Consider the following 25,093-nt stretch of genomic DNA (forward strand, 5'->3'; position numbering starts at 1 on the left):
CCCCGGGAACCACGCGACCTCCACCGCTTGCGGCCGGTTTAATAAGGCGCATTCCTTGCTCAGGCCTGTTGTGGAGCGCTGCATCGGGCTGTTGAAAAACAGATTCCGGTGTCTGCAAAGGCACCGGGCTCTGTATTACCACCCTTCAACAGCCACCGCCATTATTTCGGCATGTGCAGTGCTCCACAACATCTGCCTGGCATCGAGCGAGCCAGAACCGGAGTCAGACTCCGACCCTGAAGAGTCAGAGTTGGAGTCTGAGCCGAGCTCGGACGGTTCTGAGCCGAGCTCGGAGAGGTCAGCGTCGGCTCCCGAGAGGCTGGCTCCTGCCGGCCCTCCGGTCGGCCTTCCGGTCGGCCTATCGGACAGGGGGAAGGCTCTGAGGCAGCGCCTTGTCGCCCGGTTCGGAACCCGCCGCAGACGTGCCCGTGCGGAGCGCCACACGCAAGGGGTCCGCCGCCACGACGGTAGTCCCGACCACCAGGGACACCGTCGGGAAGCCCCTCAGCGCCCTCGTTGCGGTGGTGCCCAGCACGGACGCCGCCAGCGACAGGGAACCTCTCGCCACCACGACTAAGGTCCTGACCACCAAGGACCCCGTCACATCCTTGCCCTCAGTGAAGCCCTCCCCGTGGAAGCCGTAAAGTGCACACTTCGTTTCCTGCTCCACAGTTATGGCCGTCCACAAGCTACATACTCTCTTCAGCTCCTACACCTTGTGAAGTTCGTCGCACAGCCAGCGTGCTGCCTCCAGATACGTGTCGAGTGCATCGCGGTGAAATCGATACAGCCTTTTTTTATTTTTATGAGCAGAAGGCACGAGACGCAGTCGACAGTGACAGAAACGGTTCGGAGGTTTAGTTGCCAGACCAACAGGTCATCTGGATTGCCCCTGCAAAGAACTCAGAAGTAATTTAGACTACCTCTAGAAAGAAATGCTTGCTTTTGCAGAGATTGCTTTCTTAGTTGCTGATTGAACCAGGGATATTGTTGTCATGGACATTGTTTCATTTTACAAATGCTTCAAAGCGTCTTGCCTTCTGCTCCATTTTATTATCTCTTTTATGGTACTTCATCGAAGTTAGGTGATTGTGTTATCTCAAGACAGTGCACATGTAGTTTGTTTTGAAAATTGCTTTATTTCTTAAAGAAAAACCTGTGACTTCATGAATAAAAGTGTGATAACATGGAATGTAATATTTCATTCTTGGAAGTAAAACTGAGCACCGACTGGAACCATGTAAGTAATTGGGCAATCTTAAGTATATATCACAGATATCTTGTTGAACACTCTGGTCTTATTTGAGCACAATAGTTAAATTTCGAAAGGAAAAAAAAAATATATATATATTCTCTGACTAGCATACCACCATAAAAACACTGGACCACTTTGAAAGATTTATCACAGATGTTGCGCCAAACATTCTTATTTGAGCACAGCAATAGCAAGTTCTTGAAAGATAAAAAAATTGTTTCTGACTAAAGCAGCCGTCACTCGCGCGCTCCCCGTTGGTTCCGCCGACCCCTCCGCTGCCCCCGGCACACCTGGCTCCTCGTGGTTCGACATTTTGGTTTGAAGAAGGCGCGTAGCGCACATCCCGCATAATATTGGAACAACTTTCTCTCCAATTAATTCTTAAATGTATTGCAAAAGGGTACAAAAAAGCGGTTTGTTTTAACAACGCCCAAAAGGTTTTGATTGTTTTTCAATACTTTTACCTGTACTAGAACAGATGCGACGGCCAGCGACGCACAGGATTGGTTGCCGTTCCTTCGCTAAACGCAGGAACTGCTCTCCGCGTCGTAGTAAATCCTACCCCGTATCCCGCGCGTAGGGACGCCTCAGGGAATGCGTAGCTACTTCCGCTCGTCGGTGGTTGGCTCCGGACGTCGCTGAAACGGGTGACGGGTGTCAAGTTTGCGATGACGTAACGGCGTCAAAGTGGGCAGAGCCGCCACGTGAGTGTTGCTAGGATACGCTCCTCCTTTGCATTACGTCACTTCCATGTACCTTTTCTCAAATGTCCAACCTAGCGATCAAGGTTTAAGAGGTCGCAAGAGTGTGAACGGGCCTTAATGACATTTGCTGAAAACCAGTTCATGAGCCGTAAACATCTGACTGGAGTAGCTCAACAGCCTCACGGTAGCGTACATGACTCGACAACAGGACAGTATCGTCATCGTATTGAAATACTGTGCAGAAGCTGACCGCCTTCGGAAGATCATTGACATAGATGTTAAAAAGAAGAGGCGATAGTATCGAGCCCTGTGGAACACAAGCCTTTAGGGTAATTTTCAAACTCCGAGCTCCACATATTGAAACGAGTTGTGTACGACTTGACAGAAATTTTTCTAGCAGTCTGTAAAAAGGGCCTCTGAAGCCGAGGCTGAACATCTTATTTAAAAGTACCTTATGTGAGACTGAGTCGAAAGCTTTAGAAACATCTAGAAAGAGTGCACACGTGAAAATATTATGTTCAAATGCATTATGAAGAACATCGGAAAAGTCTTTAAAGGAGCTGTGCAACAATTTTTGTACTGTGCACAAATACCGCTTAAAACGGATCTCTAAAGTTAATGACCTATGAAACACGCGTTCGTTTTTCACCCCACGCAATAGAAGTCCCAGAAAAAAAATTAAGAAAAACGAGCAGCGTTCACCCCCTCAACTCGCAGCCAGAACAAGTGGCCACGTGATCTGGAGCCGATTATATGCCGCCAGTGTTGATCATAGCCACGCGCTGGGGTTGGCAAAGCGCAGGACACGCGCTGAGTTCCAGACAGTGTTATGGCTCGGCTGTTGTCGTCGTTGCAGCGATTGGACACGGGTCACAACCCGAATGCTTCTCGAGCTAGCAATTGTCACGAGCCCAAGTCGAGTGCCCACGCAATGCTCGGGTCCAATCTATGAACCGCATTCAAATATCGTCACTTGGGTGTACTGCGATCCCCGAGTTACGTCATCAAATTTTGCAAAGGAGAGATTGAATGAAAATGATCGTTTTTGTCCTTGAAATTACACCGCAACAAAGGAGTTTCTTGGCCAATGACGTTGCGTGTGAGTATCCTTGAGTCCCAGGTGTGCCAGTAAGCTCGTGTAGAGAGAAAAACATTCCAATTGAATATCGTTGCACAGCACCTTTAAGTAAGGGTTGGGTGCCTTTTCCCATAACGAAACCGTACTGTTGGGGAGACATACGGTTAAATTATTCTAAGAACGCTGACATTGGCAGGAAAATGTTTTTTTTCTAAAAGTTTTGCCAGTGAGGGCAAGATAGATATAGGACGGTAGCTTTCGATGTTACTATGATCACCATTTTTGTATAAAGGCCTGACAATGGCTGTTTTGAGATCTTATAGAATATTACCTGACGTTATGAAGCCGTTTAACATCTTTAGTTTCACATGCCTCAATGGTGCATAATTTCTCCGCAAGTCAGCCCTCCGGACGTTATCAATTCCAGGAGACAAACCCGGCTTGAAACTAAGCAACATATATACTATGTAGACCTTGCTCTGTAATTTCAGGAAGGAAGGCAGACGCTACATTCACCGAAGCTGCTTTTGAAAGACAAACTTCACTATCGCGTGAAGCATTTGAAGTTTTCCCAAAATGTACATTAAATGCATTTGCGGTGGACTGTTTATGGCGATCGTGTCGTCGACAGAATGTTTCGTGCTGTGGCCTCCTCATAAATCGTTTACAACAGACCAAGTTACACGGCAATCATAACGCGAATCTATTAACCTCTGTTTAGTATAGTTTCGTTTAGCGGAGCGAATTAATGCAGTGACTTTGTTGCGCTCACTTCGGAATTCATTCCGCAGGTCTATGTTATCGGAAGAGCGATGGCAACGCGTCCACAATATCTCTTTATACTTAGTCGCGGCGATAATGTCATTATTCAACCATATATGTTCCGCACGCCGCTTTCTGATATAATTACTTTTTTACTGCATCTTGTAAAAGTCTGCCACAGATTAATAAACTTCGTGTGGAGTTTTTGGTTTGAATATGTTAGTAAACGTCCCCAATCATAAGAAGAGATTAATTCGTCGAATAATATCCGGTCGACAACCTCTATAAGTCTTGTTTCCGGACAGGCGTGTCTTAGAGGCGTATCGGAAACCAGTTGAACTGCGGTAAGGTAGTGATCTGCCAGTTTCTGCGAAATGACAGTAGACTTAACTGAAAGGCCGTGAGTGCGTATTTTCATGTGGTCTAGACAAGCAGAAGCAAGGTGTTCATTCAAGGTTTCCTCTCTGGTAGGTCCTTGAAACGTACAGTTGAGACCAAATTCTGAGAGAAGATTCAAGTAGTCACATACGGTTGACTTTGTGGGTTTCAAAGTGTCAAGGTTCAAGTAATAATAATAATAATAATACTAATATTAATAATAGTTTTATTGCAAATGAACAAAGCGACTACGGGGATGAGTTGAGCTAGTTTGTTATGATACATTACGGGTGGAACCAGCTGAACATTCAAGGAATGTTCAGCAACTTGCAACTTGCAAGTGCAAACCAAAGCTTGAGCAAGCCAGCATCATAGGGCACCATGAAAACCAGCTTGCAAGGGAGATGTTGGAGGCCTTGGCTATTAGCGGCGAGATGTTTTAGTGGCGCCCTCCTGTGGTTACTTTTCGTGACGTCATTACCTCACGAACAACAAGTTCGATGGTGTTTGTAAGGAGCGTTGTGGAAGCTTGAAATCATTGCGCTCTTAAAGCAACACTACCAGCACCGTCGAAATTGAAGTTCTTCCATTCCTCTTATTTCCGTCGATGAGAAATCCTTTGCTTATTTCCGTCGATGAGAAATCCTCAGCATTCGGCCAATCGCGGTAGGCCGACCACAGCGACGCTTTCGATCGCGCACGTCGCCAATAGACAACGAAGAAAACTGTGTGCCCTCCGCCTGTATAACCCTGCAACCGGAAGAAAAGCTCTTTCTGAAGGGCGCCCTCCCTGCCAAATAAATAAAAAAAAAAAATTGACACGCATAAGATTTAGTAGAAGAGGAGGATGATTCATTAAAAGTTGATAGTCCAGCGATTGGTTGTCTTTTCTTTTTCTCGTTCCTTGAATGTTCAGCTGGTTCCACCCGCAATGGTACAAAGCGAGCGTGAGGTCAGACCTGCCGAAGCCACATCTGGCTTAGGTGGAAGCGTCTTACAATCAGTGAAACCGGCCGTATGAAAAAGGAAAAATTGGGGGTTGTGTGCATGTTTATACAGCCTAGAACTTGGTCTGCCTCGACGGGCGACGAGCCTCCCAGCTGTAGATGAGCAATTCAGCCAGTGCAGTACAACCGCTAGCCTGGGGTCTTTAACGTGCACCACGCAGTAGCGATACACGACCGCACGCCGGTACGATGCTCATCCAGATCGAAACGGGCAGGGGTAGGAATTGAACCCAGGATCCCTGAGTTCTGCAGCGCGAGCTTTCGCTCCACGTGCTCCGAGCTGGTGTGCGCGTAGATGCCAGAGTAGCGACACGACGCAAAATTATCTATGTGCACGACGACAGAAGCGCCGATAGTGATCTCCATTTTGGGCCTGGGAGGTTGCCATGGTAACCGTGCCGCTAGCGACGCCTGGCGGTAAGTTTGTTTCTATACTTTGTCTCAACCTAGCATGGACAAACCGCGAAGGCTGTGCTAGCGCGAGCGCCAGCCTTGACTGCCTTGACTTGAGCACTTGCTGCACGAGCGCTCGTGCAACCGCCGCGGCTTCATTCAAAGCGACTATAGCTCGCGCTTTTAGCATGCGCGGCTAACAATAGTCCATACTAGGGTGAGACGAAGTATAGTTGGTATCTCCATTCGTTCATTAAAAAGTGGTACAAGACGCTATGCATAGCGGTACGGCACGGGCCTCTGGAGGAACGGTGCCTGCTCCTTCTGTGAAGTGAGACGATTTGCAGCCCGGGGACTGTCGGGCGGCAAGAGCCGCTAAGTATCGTAGGTGCACAGACAAGGCGCGTGGTTTTCCGCGCCGCCGGGATGGCGGCCGCTTCGTGGGACGTACGTACCGTCCTTGTACTTTCGGACTTCGCTCCGATGGAACAAAGCCCGATTACGCCGGCCACGACAGGACGATTGCCTCGGGACATGACTGCTTGTCTATTGCCCTATAGTAAGCGAATGTATGCTTATCATCATATTTCTTCAAGACCCAATCATGCATTCAAGACGAGACTGTCTCACCGACTGGCGAGGAACGACGTCGACGAAGCTCTCACCCTCGTTTGGGCGATGAACAATCGACGGGGTTAAACCAAGGACAGCATGGTGGTCTCCAAAGGAGTGTTAACGCCATCAAAAGAGACGAACGCCGGATATGAGGTGTTCTTGCCGACAGGTCAAGTGGACGTCCAGAAGTTTACCGGCATGCAAAAAGTCAATATTTTTGTCTGTTGTAGCACACATATCCTTGTTAAAGGGGCCATGAAATGATTTTTTAACTTCTTCTTCCTTAGTTGTAATCCTCAACTCAAAAGCGAACTGTGAAATCACGCGGTCGTGACATGTTAGGGCAGCGGTGCGATGACTCCAAGCTTCCACCGTGCTTTTTAACCACACCATATAACTTGCATTCGCGAGTGATTATAAGTTCCGTCAGTCCACTCATGGCAACGAACTCGAATCCAAATATTCGTCGACGAATTTATTATTGACGAGCGCATATGTCCGAGTGACGCAGTTTTCGTGTCCAATGCGTGAGCTGGGGTCGGCTAACGTCATTTTTACCTTTGTAGGCATTTCAAAGAGGATATTTAAAACCATGCAGACGTGATGACAACATTATAGCATACTGATATTAATTCGCCCAAAACGGGCCCAGCTACAGAAAACAAATATTGCACTCGTAAAACATAATTGTTTGTAGCTTGTTAATTACAAAGACGAACACACCTCTGAGCATCTAAGCTTAATAGTATGTGTTGATTAATAGTTATATAGCAGGTCATTTCATATACGTCATTTGAGCAAACGCCAGCTTGTCACTTGAAAAACAAACCAAAGAACACTGCGATCAAATGCAAGCTATTGCTAAGAAAGCACGTTATATCAAAATCTTCAGAACTGCCAATTCGTAAAATTGTCGATTAGTACCGAAGGTTAAAGATCGCAGGAGCTTCCTCGCTAAAAGTTTCGATGATTATGCGGTTACCTGGGGCTGAAATAACTTCCCCAAGGCCCAACATGCGACGCATACATTTCGCATTGATTCTCAGACACTCCAACGTTGAAACAAAGCCAAGAGTATGCGAAAATTGCATGCTAAAAGTCTTATCGATCCTCGAACACATCCGGGAATCCGACCACCGCTACGGCGATATGACTGAAGCTGTCGCACACGTGCTAATATCCAGAGCGAGCTTCCGCAGAAGAGGTATAAAGTTTCATTCTTTCAGATCTTCACGTTATACCTCGTCAAAGAGCTCGAAAAAGTCCGATATCGTCGGCAAGCAGCAGCACATTACGACTACCGCGCACCGAACAAACCCGCATCCGCCAGCTCTGGGCGCTGCCATCTAACCGGTGACATCACGGCTCCTTCGAGGTCACGTGACGAGTAGTCACTCGGTTGCTATGGGCACGGTGCCAGCTCGGCTCGTTGCTATGGTACCGCGTGTGACCAATCGCGGTGGGAGGCGGCACGGAAAAGCGTGGCGCTACTCCGGCAGCTACGCTGCCATATAGAGTGGCTCTAGTGTGCGCTAGCCCACTCGGCCACCGATCCCCCCCCATGAAAAAGGAAACATGTAAAGTAAAATACACACAAAGAAATTAGAATAAAAAAAAAAGAAGACTAGTGAGCACTTTGCAAACTAAAATTTCTCAGGGCTATCTTGAGCTTGTATTTTGTTCTTAAATTAAGAATACCAGAGGATAGTTTGTTCAGAAATGATGGTTCAAAATAACGACGAGCTCGTTTTCCAATTTGTGTCGAACATCGAGGCATCCGGCAACGCTTTTTGGGCCTAAGAATACAAAAAGGTGTTTTAATGCCTTTAAATTGACGATCCCCAAAAATGCCTATGAACAACAGTTTCCATCAATAGCGGGTTAAAAATCAGGCAAATGCTATGCCTTAAATATGTTCATGTAATTTACAAGGTATATATCATGGAAACTGTTCTATAACCAATAACACCAATAACACAGAATCAAATGAATTAGAAATTCCTAACGGAGACCACAATGACCATACACGGTAATGCCATAAAGGAGCACAGTGTAGGCTACAGCATGTACAACAATTTTTCGAATGGATAGGGGCATAAAATATATAATGTTGTATAACAAATAAGACACTGCGCGAAGTTTCTTACATACATCAGCAGGATCACAGTTCCAGGTTAGGTCACTTTCAATGAGTGAGCCAAGATATTTTATAGAAGATGTGTGCTGTATAGGCTCACATGCACATGATAGACACCTAGACGTATGTAACAGTAAGAAAGAGGTCATATTAATTTTTTGAAAGCGTTGTGGAAACTTGTTATCACTTGTGAATGATTACGGTGTGCTTAAAAAAACACGGTGGAAGCTTGGAGTCATCCCGACTGGTGTTCAAACACGTCACAAACACGTGATTACTCATTTCGTTTTTGAGTTGAGGAATAGTCTTCTTTACACTATATACTGCACCTTCTTCAAAAGGGCGCAGCCATCTTGAATATCGTCGCTTCTGGTATCCGTAAGAACATCGTTTTGACCTCTCTACGCCGCTGGAAGGTGTTCACAAAATATGGGTGATTGTCACACATTCTTGTTTTGTCTCACCTATATTTTCTCGCATTTGCCAGGTTGCAATGCCTTATTATTTTTTCGTCCTGCATACCAGATACGGAACCCACGTGCCTGAGAACGAAAGGAAACGATAAAACGTCTGTAAAGCTGTGGTTTAGGATTAAAGATAAGGAAGGAGAAGCGGGAGGCACTCACTTGATCGAATGACGTTTTAGCGAACGCCCACGTTTCACCGAATGGCACTTTAGCGAATAGTCGGACGCCGCGAAGCGGCGTTTTCGGGTGGTGCAATTGGGTTCACATTTTTGTAATAAGCCGTCGCAGACTGTCGCCGCGAAGCGGCGTAAAGCGCAGCGCGGCGGATGGGTTAACGCGCGCCCCCGTTTTTCGCTAAAACGTCGATTCGCTCAAATGTCGCTGTTCGCTAAAATATCATTCGCTCATGTGTGCAAAAATGTTCCAAAAGCCGGGATTCATGATTAAAAACAAATACCTCCGACTCGCATAACAATATCAACATTTATCAGACGTTTCGTCTCCTATACGGGAGACATCATCAGTGCGGCCTGGGAACACCCGACTAACTACCAGAAATCCAACGCCTCTTCTTCCTCCTCTTCATCCGTGGCGCTGGTTCTGCCGACTTCTTCGTCCATGGCATAAGGGAGACATCATCATTGTCTGCCCTCGCTTCAACTTCTTTTTACGTCCGTCCTGGATGGTAAGTTAAATGACAAGTTATTTCAGGATGTCGGTGTATACGTCGGGGAGGGGGCCGCGGTTAGAATTGCAGGCAGATGGGTCACTCCGAATACACCATGATTCCAGAAATCTTCTGGGGCCCCACCGTTGTTCGCGTGCCAGGGTCACAGCATTCGCCAGGTCGAAAGTGTGACCAGTCGTCCAACAATGGTCCACCAGTTCTGTTTTTGATCTTGTGGCATGTGTTGCCTTCTCCACGTCTCTTTTGTGTTCTTTGAGGCGGGTACTCCGTTTGCGGCCAGTTTCTCCGATGTAACACTTGTCACAGTCCTGACAGTTCACTTTGTATACAACACCACTTTGAGATTCAGGAGGGGTTGGATCTTTTGGCTTCGAAATAAGGTCACGTAATTTTATATGGGGTTTGAAAGTTGTTCGTATACCTAGTGGCAGGAGGGACCGGCGAATAGATTCCGAGACGCCTTTTACATAAGAAATAGTCACCACGCCTGCTTTGTAATTATTAGTCGCTTTTGTTCTTCCCTGCTGCATCTGTTTACGTGTGTTTTCAATAAAACCTTGTGAATACCCGCGCCTCAAAAGGGACCCGATAACAGTCTGAACTTCCGATGCTCGTAAATTTGAATTTGAAGGCAAATGTTCTGATCGGCTAATTAAGGTTTTTACAACGGCTCGCTTATGTTCTACAGGGTGGTGAGAATTGACAGTTGAGGATATTATTATTCTTTTGCGTTTTTGTCTAAATCAGTCGCATTTCACCTTCCGTGGGCAATTCTATCGTCAGATTGAGGGTTGCCCAATGGGTAGTCCGGTATCTGTGACCTTGGCTAATCTGGTAATGGAACACATAGAGCAGACCGCGTTAGAAGTAAAAGCATGCCCTGTCAAATTCTATCGACGTTACGTAGATGACACTTTCGTTATTTTAAATGAGGATCACGTCGATGACGTCCATGCAACCCTAAACAGCATTGAACCTTCCATACAGTTCACGCGAGAAGTTGAACAAAATAGCACGTTACCTTTTTTGGACGTAACTGTTTGCCGAAGTGACACCGGTCAGATTGAAACCACCGTGTATCGTAAACCTTGTGATACCGGTAATTTTTTGAGTTTCAATTCTCACCACCCTGTAGAACATAAGCGAGCCGTTGTAAAAACCTTAATTAGCCGATCAGAACATTTGCCTTCAAATTCAAATTTACGAGCATCGGAAGTTCAGACTGTTATCGGATCCCTTTTGAGGCGCGGGTATTCACAAGGTTTTATTGAAAACACACGTAAACAGATGCAGCAGGGAAGAACAAAAGCGACTAATAATCACAAAGCAGGCGTGGTGACTATTTCTTATGTAAAAGGCGTCTCGGAATCTATTCGCCGGTCCCTCCTGCCACTAGGTATACGAACAACTTTCAACCCCCATATAAAATTACGTGACCTCATTTCGAAGCCAAAAGATCCAACCCCTCCTGAATCTCAAAGTGGTGTTGTATACAAAGTGAACTGTCAGGACTGTGACAAGTGTTACATCGGAGAAACTGGCCGCAAACGGAGTACCCGCCTCAAAGAAAACAAAAGAGACGTGGAGAAGGCAACACATGCCACAAGATCAAAAACAGAACTGGTGGACCATTGTTGGACGACTGGTCACACTTTCGACCTGGCGAATGCTGTGACCCTGGCACGCGAACAACGGTGGGGCCCCAGAAGATTTCTGGAATCATGGTGTATTCGGAGTGACCCATCTGCCTGCAATTCTAACCGCGGCCCCCTCCCCGACGTATACACCGACATCCTGAAATAACTTGTCATTTAACTTACCATCCAGGACGGACGTAAAAAGAAGTTGAAGCGAGGGCAGACAATGATAATGTCTCCCTTATGCCATGGACGAAGAAGTCGGCAGAACCAGCGCCACGGATGAAGAGAAGGAAGAAGAGGCGTTGGATTTCTGGTAGTTAGTCGGGTGTTCCCAGGCCGCACTGATGATGTCTCCCGTATAGGAGACGAAACGTCTGATAAATGTTGATATTGTTATGCAAGTCGGAGGTATTTGTTTTTAATCGCTCATGTGATATGAACCCACGGTGGATCACGCGGAACAAACTACTACTCGTTCGAGGCTAGCTCCGAGCACGATCTGGTCGCTCGCTTGCCGCGGGAAGAGCGGCCAGAGTCGCCACCTAAATGTGTTTCTTCAACCGTGGTCCGGACACAGCCGATGCTATAAGCGCGAGCATTTGGCCCTGAACAGTGCTTGCACTGCACAAGCACGCGTGCTTGGCAGGGACGACCACCGTGCCGTGAAAGCAAAGAAGAAGAGGGTCACCAGGTTTGCCCAGATTGGGTCTAGTTCTTCTTGCAGTGAGTGCAACTCTACACGTCCGGGCAAAGACCGACACACTTCCAAACATTGCCACAGTATAGCATGTCGGAGGACGGCGACGACGGCGGAGACCCCGTGTTCAGGCGTCGACGCAAACCCGACAACGAATACTCGGAGTTCACGACGTCCCTGGCGAAGGCGCGGGGAAGCAGCTCCACGCTGCTGGACCCCGAGGCCATCCGGGACAGTGCCAAGAGGGCCTACGCCGCGCTCTCGAACCTCATGCTTCCAGTGTTTGGTAACGCCGACCTGAATGCCGGTGCCGCTTCTAAACCTGATCCCGGTGATGCCGCCAAGTCCAACGTCGCTCCCAGGCCTAATCCCGGTGATACTGTTCAATCTGCCGCTGCTGTGAGGTCTAATCCAGGTGATGTTGTCAAGCCTGGCCCCGCTGACACTGTTGAACCAAGTAAGCCAGATGAAGACATATTTGTAAGTTTTGGTGCACCTGTCGAATCAGACCACACGCAACGCCAATGCGGCCGGTGAAAACTACAACAAGGTTCAGCGTCCCTAGAAAAATTGTATCTGACATGAAAATATTTTGCTGTAAGATAGGCGGTGTAGCAAGATCAGGCGCGCGTTTTGGCTTTTTTGCCGTAATTTCCATTGAACGAAAAGAGTTCAAAATTAGAACTTAACGCGGGTGGCTGATTTTTTTCCAGCTACTAATATTTTGACGAGTCTTTCAAGAAAAGCATATTTCCTTGGCTTTCCTGGGGCCGTTTTTTTTTTACCTCGAACATGGTGTTAATGAGCCAAACGCCGCAAAAAGTTGCAGAAAACGAGCAGCGTTCACTTCCTCAACTAGCAGCCAGAACATACAGGCACGTGGTGTACGTCAGAGCCACCTAATGAGCTACGCTTAGAGTATCGGCACTGTGTTCCCCGGTATTGGTGTGGTCGCCGCCATTTTAGTGCCGAGCAGACGCAACTGTCGATCGCCACAATTCAAAAATACGACTTTCCTCAGTTTTAGATGCGGTATTAGCAAGCTTATGTGATATCGTTTTGCTCTGTCACGAGATGTTTTGAAATGTCTGGAGAGCGGAAAAGCGTTTCCTGCGATCTCAGATAAAGCTTCAGATAACTGGCCACCATGATTTTAAGCCACAAGATAGGTGAGTCATTACTCTGAAGCATAGCATATTTACTGACTTTAGTGTAGGTTTTATGACTAAAACGTTCATGCCAGCCTCGCGTTGAGGTTGTCAATGATCCTATCCTCCTGTACTCCGAATATTGTTATAGTTCGGCTACTCCCTTCAGCAAAAAATTAAAAAAAAGAAAAAAGAAAACCCGAATGTCTACCATGGCATTGACTAACAACCGAGCTCAAGTCTACTGCTGACGCAGTGCTCGTGTCTAATAAATGAGTCGTACTCCACTATCGTAAACACGTGACTGCGCCTTCATCGTGCGGGACCCCCGCGACCACGTCATCAAGCTTTAGAAAAAAAAAAAAAAAGACTGATTGGAATAGTCTGCTGTTCACAGTACGCTTACGTTAAGTGCTCAGCGAAATTCCAACCGAATGTGGCTTTATAGTTTCTATTGAGAGCTTTCTCGCTTTCTCTTTACTGGCTATATTAAAGGGACGATGCTACAATTTTTGCACTTTGCGCAAATACCGCTTAGAACAGTTCCCTGACTTTAAAGGGCCTCTGACACGCCAAAAAAATTCAAAGTGCCCGCCAGTGCCCTATGACGGAACAGTGTACCGCAAGGTGTCGGGGCGGTCAGAAGGGACGTCACTAAATTGTGTTCGCCGGAAGTCACGTGAGTGTCACTCCTCGTGCTCCCCACGACCGTGCCTTAGACTTCTTTTTTTGTCTTCTCCACGAGCGATTGTAGAAAACGAAGTTTCAGTTCCACTAGCTTTTTATCACTGCACCGTTTGTTAGTTTGCGCGCTGTAAAAGTTGAGGACGAAGAGTCAGTAGATCGACGTGATGGAGGTCAATGATGAAAGCGTTGCGAGTACAAGCCAGTGCACCAGTGCATGCCATCAGTCCTTTAGTACAGAGCCATACTGGGTACAAAACAAGCTATCGAGTTTTGAAAATAAAAATTAGAACACTTGCAGAAATTAGGATGTGTAGCATACGACACGCCCGATAGCATTGCTGAAGGTTCAGACACCGAGGTCGTCGAATCATCGGATACTCTCCAGGCTGAAGATGTTAACCGTCTAGAGAATACGAACTGGTGAGTGTACCAAGTACAGGTAAACGTCGAGTATAAAGTACGTGTTTTGTCTAGAACATTTGCAGAACTTGTTTACTAGGTTCACCGACTCTTCTTCTGCTACCGTTACAGCAACATTAAACGATGAAAAGCAAATAAAGAAACCTTGTATGCTTGGATTGCTCGCGCTGGTGCGGAGAATAACAAAAATATAAAAACGATATTACGCGCGGTCACGGTAAGCACGAGGAGTGATACAACTCACGTGACTTCCGGCGATGCCTCCCTTCTGACCGCCCCGACCTCTTGCCGTACACTGTTACGTCACAGTGCACTGACGGGAACTTTGAATTGGCTTCGTATTTCTATTTTTTAGAAAACATCTACGCAACTCTAAAGTGAAACAATGCTTTGGTGATATCCTGACATACCATTTTAGCGCCCAGCATAAAAAAGAAATTTTTTTGGGGGGCGTGTCAGAGGCCCTTTAATGACCTATGAAACACAGGTTCGTTTTTTAACCCACGCAATAGAAGTCACAGAAAAAAAAATTAAATAAAAACGAGCAGCGTTCACCCCCTCAACTCGCAGCCAGAACAAGCGGTCACGTGATCTGGAGCCGAATATATGCCGCCAATTTTGATCATAGCCACGTGCTGGGGTTGGCAAAGCACAGGACACGCGCTGAGTTCCAGACATTGTTATGGCTCGGCTATTGTCGTCGTTGCAGCGATTGGACACGGGCCACTACCTGAATGCTTCTTGAACTATGGTAATTATCACGAGCCCAAATCGAGTGCCCACGCAATGCTCGGGTCCAATCTATGAACCGCATTCAAATATCGTCATTGGGGTGTACTGCAATCCCCACGTTACGGCATCAAAGTTTGCAAAGGAGAGATTGAATGAAATTGATCGCTTTTGTCCTTGAAATTACACCGCAACAAAGGAGTTTCTTGGCCAGTGGCGTTGCGTGCGAGTATCCTTGAGTCCCACTAGTGCTAGTAAGCTCGCGTAAAGTGAAAAACATTCCAATCGAATATCGTTGCACCGTTCCTTTAACACCAGAATATGTTTGATCAGTTATCGGTCGATTTCCACGGAGTTCTGCAACGTTTGGTTGTAACACCCGGCTGTAACGGCTAGCTGTAACGGCCGTCTTTAACGTCCATGGGGAACCATGTAAAAAGATTTCAGTCCTCCGGTAGGATTTTAACTCACCCTGAGATTGTGAGCAAAGTGCTTTGCCGACTGAGCTATCCCGTGTCGGTGATACGGACCACGCAAGAGCGAGCTCGATCGCGCGGCGCGTCAATCAAATTGCGCGCTTCGCGGTCTCATCCCAGTTATGTAGCGCCATCTCACGGCATGTGTCAGAAATGAAAGCGAATCTTCGGCAGGCGGTGCCGTTCAGACGCCCTTCTCTTCTTCCCTGGAAGGCCTATCGCACATTGCGTACTTACCAGTCCTTCTTAACATGATCAAGCTTGTATGCTTTTGGTTTATTTATCATGGTGTTTCACGACATTCAGAAAACGTGAATAATATGCGTGAGATCTTGTTAAAAAAAAACACGATTCAAAAGTGTATTGTTGGATGTAACGCGTCACAAGTAGCAGCGTTACCGGTAACGTGGTTATTTATTCACTCACGCGGTAACGTACTCGTTTGAGTTCTAAATGAGTAACGAGTAATGTATTTAAGTTACTTCTATTAAATTACGTTACTATTTACCTTTTGATTTGTATTGTTTTTGAGATAACTTAAAGACAAATTAGGGCGCGTTTTGTATATTTCGCTGAATAGGAGGAATACTATATTTTCTCCTCTGCAGAATAATTTTTCCAATCTGATAAAGAAAAAGAAGTGTATTCTGCAAATTTGATTTTAATATATAATGAACACTATAAAACCGCCCTGTAAAACGTTGATTGTTGTCGATGTTTGTATCCACGACTTATCGCCGCCAAATATTACTGAAATCGATAGTAAAGCAAACGTAATGTTTGCTAGTTTTTGGAGGTAACGGCAACGATATTTCGTTACAGAAGGTGGTAACGAAGCTCAATAACGCATTAATATTTGACGAACTAACGAGTAACACTATTTCGTTACTAATTTTATGTAACTGACACAACGTACCCAACACCGAGAGCGGGGAGAGGAGTGAAAGCGGCTGATAGGAAAATTATTGATGTTCGAGTTCAGGCTACTCCTTGTCTTCTCACGTGGCTGACGGGTCACGTGAGCCAATGATGAAAGGAGATGACTCTTCCGGCTTCATGTGGAGAGATATTCGGTTCATAACCGTTCTCATGACTTGCGAAAAGTCATCGGAAACCGTTCAATCACTTCGCAGCTTTGCTTTTCTCGGCGGAAAAGCGGCCAGGACTCGGCGCGAAAGACAGAATGCATATAAATCGTCTACATGGTAACCCTGGAGGCAGGGGAAAACTGGGCGGACAACACAAAGCTCCATGGAGCCTTGAGTTGTCCTTCCCGTTTTCCCACCGCTCCTGGGTTATCATGCCAGTATTGAACCAGCTCGCTTGCAGTTTCAATAAATTGTTGGTCGCGTTTTCGATTAGGAAGCGATGCGCGCATGGTGATATATTACGATATCTTAACCCTTAGGGATGCTAACCCTAAATGTGGTTAGCCTCCCTAAGAGTGGAGGTCAGAAACTCTTCTCGCACCTTTCTTTTATACACGCGATTTTGATGGACGAGTGCAGAACGGGAAGGCTGCATAATCGTTAATATCATTACAAACTACTAGCACTACAGGAACTCCCTGTAGTGCTAGTAGTTTGTAGTGCTAGTAGCAGCACTATGAGAACCCCACTACTACCAGTAGCATTACAACTAATAGTAATATTACATTTTATCTCGCCAGTAGACGTGTCTCTTCATCCACTACCCAAAAAGCCGGCACTGAAGAAAAGGGAAACCGCCCTCGTTGCTGACGTCAAGGAAGACCCTTCGAAGTCCTTTCCATTGCCTCTTCCTAAGGACAAGCTTGAGGGCCTCACTATCAAAGACGAAGCTTCCGCAAAAAATGGCGCTGCTGCTATGGACAACCCAGGTAAAAATAAAGATGCTCCAGATGCAAAAGGCAATAGCCCATTCTGCTCTCAACATGTAAACTGATTGAACCATGGTTAAAAGCGCTAAAAAGACGTACACAAGATAAAAGACAAACACGGGCGCTATCTTGTGTACGTCTTTTTAGCGCTTTTAACCATGGTTCATTACAGTCAACACCAACTAGCCCAACAACAAGTTCTTTTATATGTAAACTGATGACTGCCACAGGAACAGTGTCGGTTGAATTATGAGACATAAAAAGTTTGGCGTTAAAACGGGTCTATTTATTATAACTGTGAGTTCAGACCGTCTCTTGGTTTTGAGACTGTTGGTCTGCTGAAGGAGGTTTCCGTTAAAAAAAGGAATATACGTATTTTAGCACCTAGATTAGCATTAAAACAAGTCATTGCTTCTCGAAAAGCGTTACTAGCTCCCCCCTTATCTGAGGAGTTAATATGCTTGTTTGTGCCTTTGAGATCCGTTATTTTAATTTTATTAAAGCGTAGATTTCAGCTGCTAACAAAATACTAGACAGATATTGTGATGTTGCTTTGTGAATTCAAGAAAATTCGGTATATAAACCGTCACGTCATTTCACTTGGATTAATATAATTTCCGCTCCTTTGATTGAAGGCAAAAAGGGCTTTCCAGCAGCAGAGGAAGCTGTGAGAGTTAAAGGGCCTCTCGACAGCATAGATGGACCCAAAAGCAAGGACGTCCTTCCTTCTAATGGCACCAAAAATGACAAAGATGTCGCCCAGAAGGATCATGACAACCTTGAGGACCGCAAGGTTAAATTTGGATACGAGCGTGTCCGCACCCTACCACCAGAAAAGAAACATGTCAAGAACGACTTCAACGAACTCGTCGAAAATGAGTTGGGCGTGCTTCGCACCAGACCGGCCACTCTCCAAGAATCGAAGGAGTACTTGGAAACCATACTAAAGGAAGCCTCCAAGGCCGATGCGCCGGTTAACGTGTCGACAAAAGCCAAGACGACAGTTGGAGCTCAGACCCGAGGCAAAGTCGACTCGAAGCCCGGTGGAGGCCAAGGGACGGGCAAGACTGTTGCCCGTTGGGTGGTGTCACCGGCAGAGGCAGACGAGTACTACGCTTTCACGGACTTTCTTCAAAGGTCTACCACGGATGTTTCGCCCAAGGTGAAATCAACGGAGTCACCAGAGGTCAAACCGGGTTCCGCCGGTACGCCAGAGTCCGAGAAAGGACTGCAAAAGGGTACATTTGCCTTTGCCGCTGGCCGTCGTCCTAATGTTGGCTTAACGATGAAGACTGACGGTGTACACCTGGATGAAAAAGCCGTTGGCGAAAAGCAGAAGTCTGACAAGGAGACAGGTAAGACGGTTGATAAGAAAACTGGCCAGAAGCTCGACGACAAGACGGTCGGGAAGCAGGGCTTGAAATCAACGGAAAAGCTTATAGGCAAGGCTGCGACACGGCCCGTTGAAAAGGCAAAGAAGGCCTCGAAACCTCTCGGTACGCGAATTCGACATTTGTTCCGGAACAAGCCGGCCGACGAAGAGGATTCCGACGAAGACGCCCGCAAATATCCGGAGATAGACGAAGAGTTCATTGATTTCCTTGAGGACCTGGACGTCGGTGGAGGTGAAGCCGGGTTTCGACGTTCCTCCTTCACCCCAACGGGAGGTGGACCAGAAGGTGAGTGACCAGCGTGAGGCTCTAACTAAGTCAGCACAAACTCTTGACCACAACCGACAATATGAATAAATATCAAATTACTAATTATTAAAGATGTATAAACCGAATTATTACAATTCGATGTTTATTAGATTTATGTCTAAGTTCTCGATGCTGCGTGTGATTTTGAAAAGAACGTCTATAGCAAACCGCGGTCCAGGAGCGATTATCCATCATTCAGATGTCGCATTTTTTCAATTGTTCATACAGAAAACAGCGAAGTGTTTTGAAATTAGATACTAACTATAAGCACTGTTATTAGTATATTCCGGACGGCTGCCACTGACGACGTAAAAAGATTTCCACGTGGAGCCCGATTCCACGTCCTTCCTCGTGGCAAAGGGACACTGTTTCTTTTAGGTGCATCGACGTTCTCTGTTTGTTTTTTTTTTTGTTTTTTTTTTGGTATTGTACGATTCAGGTAACTCTGGCTAGCTGTAAACTTTTGTGAACCCCGCATTTATAGGGCAGCACGTCGTTTTTATTTGGATAAGGTCTATTGTTTGCATACGAATTGAACCGGTTGTCAGGGTCACCCGCTGCTACAAAATTTAACGTCAACTACAGCGTGTACAGGAAGGCTTTGAACCCACTTGAGATGATTTCCGAGAATCGGTTTCTCAGCGAATAGAACTGCGATCTATACTACTGAGCTGCGCTAGGTAGAAGCTTAAAGTGAAAAAAAGACAGACTTACTTCGTTTATAAAAGAAAAAAAATAAATACCAGGTTGTTTCCCCGATCCCCCAAGGTCATTCTGATGATATCCCACACCGCCTGGTGTTAAAAAAATGAAGAGGGGGGGGGGGGGGGGGGGGAAATTGGCTTAGAAGGGCGAGGGGATGGATCATACTTTTGGTTTCTAGTTGGAGTACCGCCATTGGCATCCATTCAATCAGTCAACAGTTTGCAGCGGTATTTTCGCAGAAGATGTCATGACCGCGCTCGCCTATAGTTGTATGTTCCATCGACAGATGTCGAAAGCGCATAGCAGAGCCGTGTATAGAGAAAGTTTGGTCAATGGGAGTTGCGGGCAAAGGCAAGACTCCCCTAGTGAGTAGGGAGAAACTGTTTAATCCAAGGTATATGTTGGTATATGGTTTTAATAAGCGCGTAAGTGTGAAGTGTACTAACCATTCATGGTTGAAAACAGGGTGCATGTGATGTTTCGATCATGATCATGCAGAAATATATAAGAAACGAATGTGCCGCTCAACTCTGTTTTGCTCGGAAAGTGTGTGACCGCTCGGACGGCATATTTCCGGCCCAAGGATTATGTCGACCGTTCCGCTGTCGCAGTCTACCACCATGATTTTGGATGATCGTGATTGAAACATCACGTGCCCTATATTTTCAGTCAGCGAGAGTTAATCCGACGCACTTATTAAGTTTTTTTCTGGCGACCACCGCCAGGGTAATAATTCCAGCTTCTGGTGGCGACCACCGCCAAGGTGGTCGCCACCTTGGCGGTGGTCCAGCTTCTGGTTGGCCACATTCGAATTGCTGAAGACGCCCCGGAACACGCACAGCCCGCTTTCAGCCAATGGCGCCTCCTCATTTGTCTCCTATGGGCAACGTGCGCGATCAAAAGCGTCGCTGTGGTCGGCCTGCTACGATTGGCCCAATGCTGACTATGACGTCAACAAAGGATTTCTCATTGAGGGAAATAAGTGTAATGCAAGAACTTCAATTTGGCGGTGTTGGCGATGCTGGTTTAAGAGCGCAATGATTTCAAGTTACACTAATTACAGACACCGTCGGACTTGTTGTTTGCAAGGTAATGACGTCAGGAGAACATCTCGCCGCCAATACTTCCAAACGAGTGGCCGAACTCTCTACATATACGGCTTTGGCGGACAATATAGACCTTTCTAAAAAAAAACCAAAGGCTTCTTTCTGGTCGGTTTCTTTTTTAGTGCTCGTGCGTATGGCGCGTGATTTGCTAGCTTTCCGAAGCCACGAACATGCGCTTGCTGGGCTGATGGAGATCGCACGCTGGGCTGAGGACTTGTAAATACATATTGGAATAATGCACTGAGCCTATTAGCGGCGAGATGTTTAAGTGGCGCCCTCCTATGGTTACCTCTCGTGACGTCATTACCTTGTGAACAACAAGTTCGATGGTATTTGTAACTATCATGGTGGAAGCTAGATATCATTGCGGTTTTAAACGAACACTGCCAACAGCGTAAAAATTGAAGTTCTTACAATACTGTTATATCCGTCAATGGAAAATCCTTTGCTGACGTCAAAGTCAGCATTCGGCCAATCGTGGAAGGCCTACCACTGCGACTCTTTCGATCGGTAACGTCACCAACTGACAGCCATAGCTGCAGGCATGTGCGGCTGCTGAGCGCGTGCTGACGGCTTGCTACCGCAGCTCTCTTGCAACGTGCATTGCGCACCATCAAGGTTGCCGGTCTTAGCAGGCTATTAATGTGAGCACGTTCTAGGCAAATACTTTACTAGGGGGAATACGTTCCACTCTGCTCATTTGCATTTGACAGAACGCCTAGAGCGCCGAATCCAGCCCTGACGGATGGGAGGTCCGCGTCAGTCCACGCGCAAGTGCACGTGGATGTTCACGGCGGCCGCGGCGGTGTCGTCTCTGATTCCACCTGAAGGCATGTTTCAAAAGTAGCGCAAGGTGCATCGATGCACGAGGCACGTGCAACGTGCAGCTCTTGGGAAGATCGTGGCGGCACAGCGCAGCAAAGTATTTAGCGCACCACTGAGCTAGATTTTAGACGCCATGTTATTCTTAGGAGTAGCGCGCGGAACGTGTCTCGCGCATTTCCACAACAATGAATTTGGTATGTAGAACATGAATATCATCGATAGCCGAGACCTCCCCGACGATAGATGGCTCTCGCCAAGCCCAGAAAACCTGTCCGCGCCGAGGCTATTGTATTTGAGAGGAGTGGAATGTATTCCCCCTAGTAAAGTATTTGTTCTAGGCATGCTATCTAAACATCGCCCTCAAATATGGCGTCAAATGAATACCGCCTATGTAAAAAAGGGGACATCTCAAACCATGGGTAGCTCTTGGAATTTTAAAGGGTAACTGAAGTTGTTCTGTACTTGAGGAAAAATACCTAAATTGTCTTCATTTGGCCTCCAGGATCACGAATATCGAGATTATTATTTAATTGTGTGCACGGAGGCTGCAGAAATTAGATTTTAAAGTACCGCTGAAGCCCCTCCTTCCCAAGCATGACGTCATACTAGCCAGTTTTCGGAATCCCTGCTGTCGCCCATCTTCAACGCCTGTCAAAGCTATGCACGCACACTCTCCTATTTTGCTATTTTCGTGTAGGTCAGAAATAGACGTCACGACTGGCGTCAGTGCGGAGAAATGTACCTGGCAAGCTTGCAATTGCACGCGCTGCCCACACGATCGACACGCGCTTTGTGGCCCAAATATCCTAGTATGACGTCACGACTGGTCGGAGGTTTTTCGTGTCTCCTCGCGTTTAGTTACATCTTCGGGGAAAACGATGTGATATTCAGAATCATGGGATAAAAATACGCCAGACTTCACCTCTAAACTAATTTTTTTTAAATAAGTGTTTCAGCTGCTATTTAAAGGGGCGATGCAACAATGCTTCTACTTTCAATAAATACAGCTTAGAAATTATTCCTTGACGGCAAGTTCCACTAATTACAGACACCGTCGTGAACCTATGAAACCTATGAAACCCAAGTGAACCTATGAAACCCACGTTCCTTTTTTTCTCTATGCAATGGCAGTCGCAGAAAAATATCTGTGAAAAGCGAACATTGTTTACCACCCTCAAGCTCAACTCGCCCAGGAAAAGCGGCCTCATGATGTGGAGCCGATTATATGCCGCCAATGTTTTTAAAAGAACCACGCATTGGGGTTGGCAGAGCACAGGGCGCGCGCTGAGTTCCGAGCATGGTTAAAGTTCGGCTATTTCCGTCATTCCGGTGGTTGGGCACGAGCCACTACCCGAATGCATGTCGAGGCATTGGCTGTCACGAGTCAAACTCAAATACCTACGCAGACTTGTGGTCCACCGTATGCTCAGTCTTTAAATAGGGACTTTTCGTAGACCGCGTTTCCCCCTCCGCTAAGCCCTCCGCAACGAAGCAGCCGCTACTGCGCCGGCGCGACCATGGCCTTGACTGTAGAGTTCCGGCTAGCGTAGCTGGTTGCGGAGAGCGTTGCGGGACAGCGGAAACGATCTACGAAAACTCCCTAATATCGCCCCAGCGGGGATCGCAAAGCTCGATGTCTCACTCCCGGGATCGCTTTGTTGCCATTCTCCCCACAGCTCCGTCATCAAGTTTTGCGAAGGAGAGACTGAAAGGAAAGGTCCGCTTTTATCCTTGTCTTTCCACCGCGACGAAGTCGCGTCTTGGTCAGTGGCGTTGCGTTCGAGCATTCTTGGGTCCCACTTAGGGTGCCTTCATGTGCGCTTCAAAGCGCACATGAAGGCTCCCTAGTCCCACTAATGCCAGTAAGCTGGCGTAAGGTTAGAAGCGTTGCTACCCAATATCATCGCACGGCCGCTGTAATGGCTGACGCCTTCTGCGGAGATCGGTCGGAAGTGCGCATGTGCTGCGTTTTTGCGTGGCGAGGAGGAATGCTGGTGGAAAGCTATAGGTGGCGCGAGCTACCGCCCGTTACAAAGGGTATAGCCATTAACATCCATCCATCTATCCAGTCGGAGGCGTTCGCAGACGACCAACGCTTTCTGCAGCCCCTTGCAGCTCGTATTTCGAACGCGGCTAATAAACGCCGAAAAACCGATCGAACAATTGGAAATTCTCTGTAACAGAGGCAGTTTAGCGCTCCGGCACCGAACTTAGCAGGCGATATGTTCGGAAACGTTTCATTATGCCGGCGCGCGTCTTTCTAGTATATAGTTTGAAAGTGCAATATTTTGTTGATAGAAAAAAAAAATTGAATATAAACAGAGGGATGGAAATCTTTCATGGCTTCCTATTTTCTGTACAGAGATGATCGGCTGAGGCGCCGCATACTTTCGTTAGAGTTCCTGTATACGCTCCCCCGCAGGGGGAGCAGAGTTGCGCATTTGTTTTCCCCGCGCCGCCACGCCGCTATTCGCCGAGATCCATCACGTGAGGAGCAAAGCATCCACGCCGTGCGAGAAAGCCACCTTTACGGTCGCCCCACCGACGTTTCTCGCGCCCCGGCGTATGTTTCCCTGCTTTTCGCCTCCTTTTCCTCCTCTCCTGTTTTCCGTGCGCGGCGGCGCGCGCGGCGCCGCTATTCGCCAAATTTAGTCACGTGAGGAGCAAAACATCCATGGCGTGTGGGAAAGCCGGCGCTACGGCCACCCGCCGAGGCTGAATGCGCAACTCTGCTACCGTAGGTAGCATATACAGGAACTCTAACTTTCGTGTATCACGGGCGCCATCTTTCGACAGCATAAACAACTATGCTAGCACGGTCATGAAATCGTCTGCGAATGCCGTCGGAGATAGCTCAAAACAGTTTTTAGTTTTTATTTTTTAAGTCAGGCGAGTTTATCCGTTGATGTTTTCACTCCAAGCTTACAACACCTAGCCGCCGCACCTCTGTACACAGTAAATCGCAGCATGATATTTGAGAATTCGAATCCTGCGGACAGCCTAAAGGTGGTTCGAAGCGTTAAGCCGGGTTCACACTGCTTATACATCATACAAACGACTGTCTGGAAATACGACTCACCGCAATATCTGTGGTTCGAATGCCGCGTGCCCAAGTTTCTCCTTGAACTCATTGCTATGCGGCATTCGAAGCACACATCTCGTGGTGACGCGCGTTCGAATCTGTATGCAAACTCTCGTTTGTAGGATGTATAAGCAGTGTGACCCCGGCTTTAGTGCATGTGCTGTGTAATCCGCTCACCGCTAAGCTGACAGGGCTGTGGAAGCTTCGAGCTTACCGCGCTTATCAACCGCCTGCCTTTCATTGACCGGTCCTTCTCTTTGCACGTGGGTATGGGCAGGACAGGTCTCAAGGAACACATAACTTACACTGCCCTTTCAGCTTAAAGATGAACAGCGCTTATCACCCACGAGAAATGATGCTGACACGCTGGGCAGTGGACCCATTTGTGGCGCCTGATATCCTGCAGAAGAAAACGACCGCGCATGCTGAGATCGTGGTCTACAGCCCAGCTGACAAAGATGGCAGCGCGCAGAAATTGAGGATTGAAATTGTCTTAGATTAAATCTTTAATACAGCGATCTCGTTATACCCTCGTC

The sequence above is a fragment of the Ixodes scapularis genome, unplaced genomic scaffold (genome assembly GCF_016920785.2).
Source record: "Ixodes scapularis isolate PalLabHiFi unplaced genomic scaffold, ASM1692078v2 PGA_scaffold6__148_contigs__length_123643588, whole genome shotgun sequence".
Taxonomy (NCBI): domain Eukaryota; kingdom Metazoa; phylum Arthropoda; class Arachnida; order Ixodida; family Ixodidae; genus Ixodes; species Ixodes scapularis.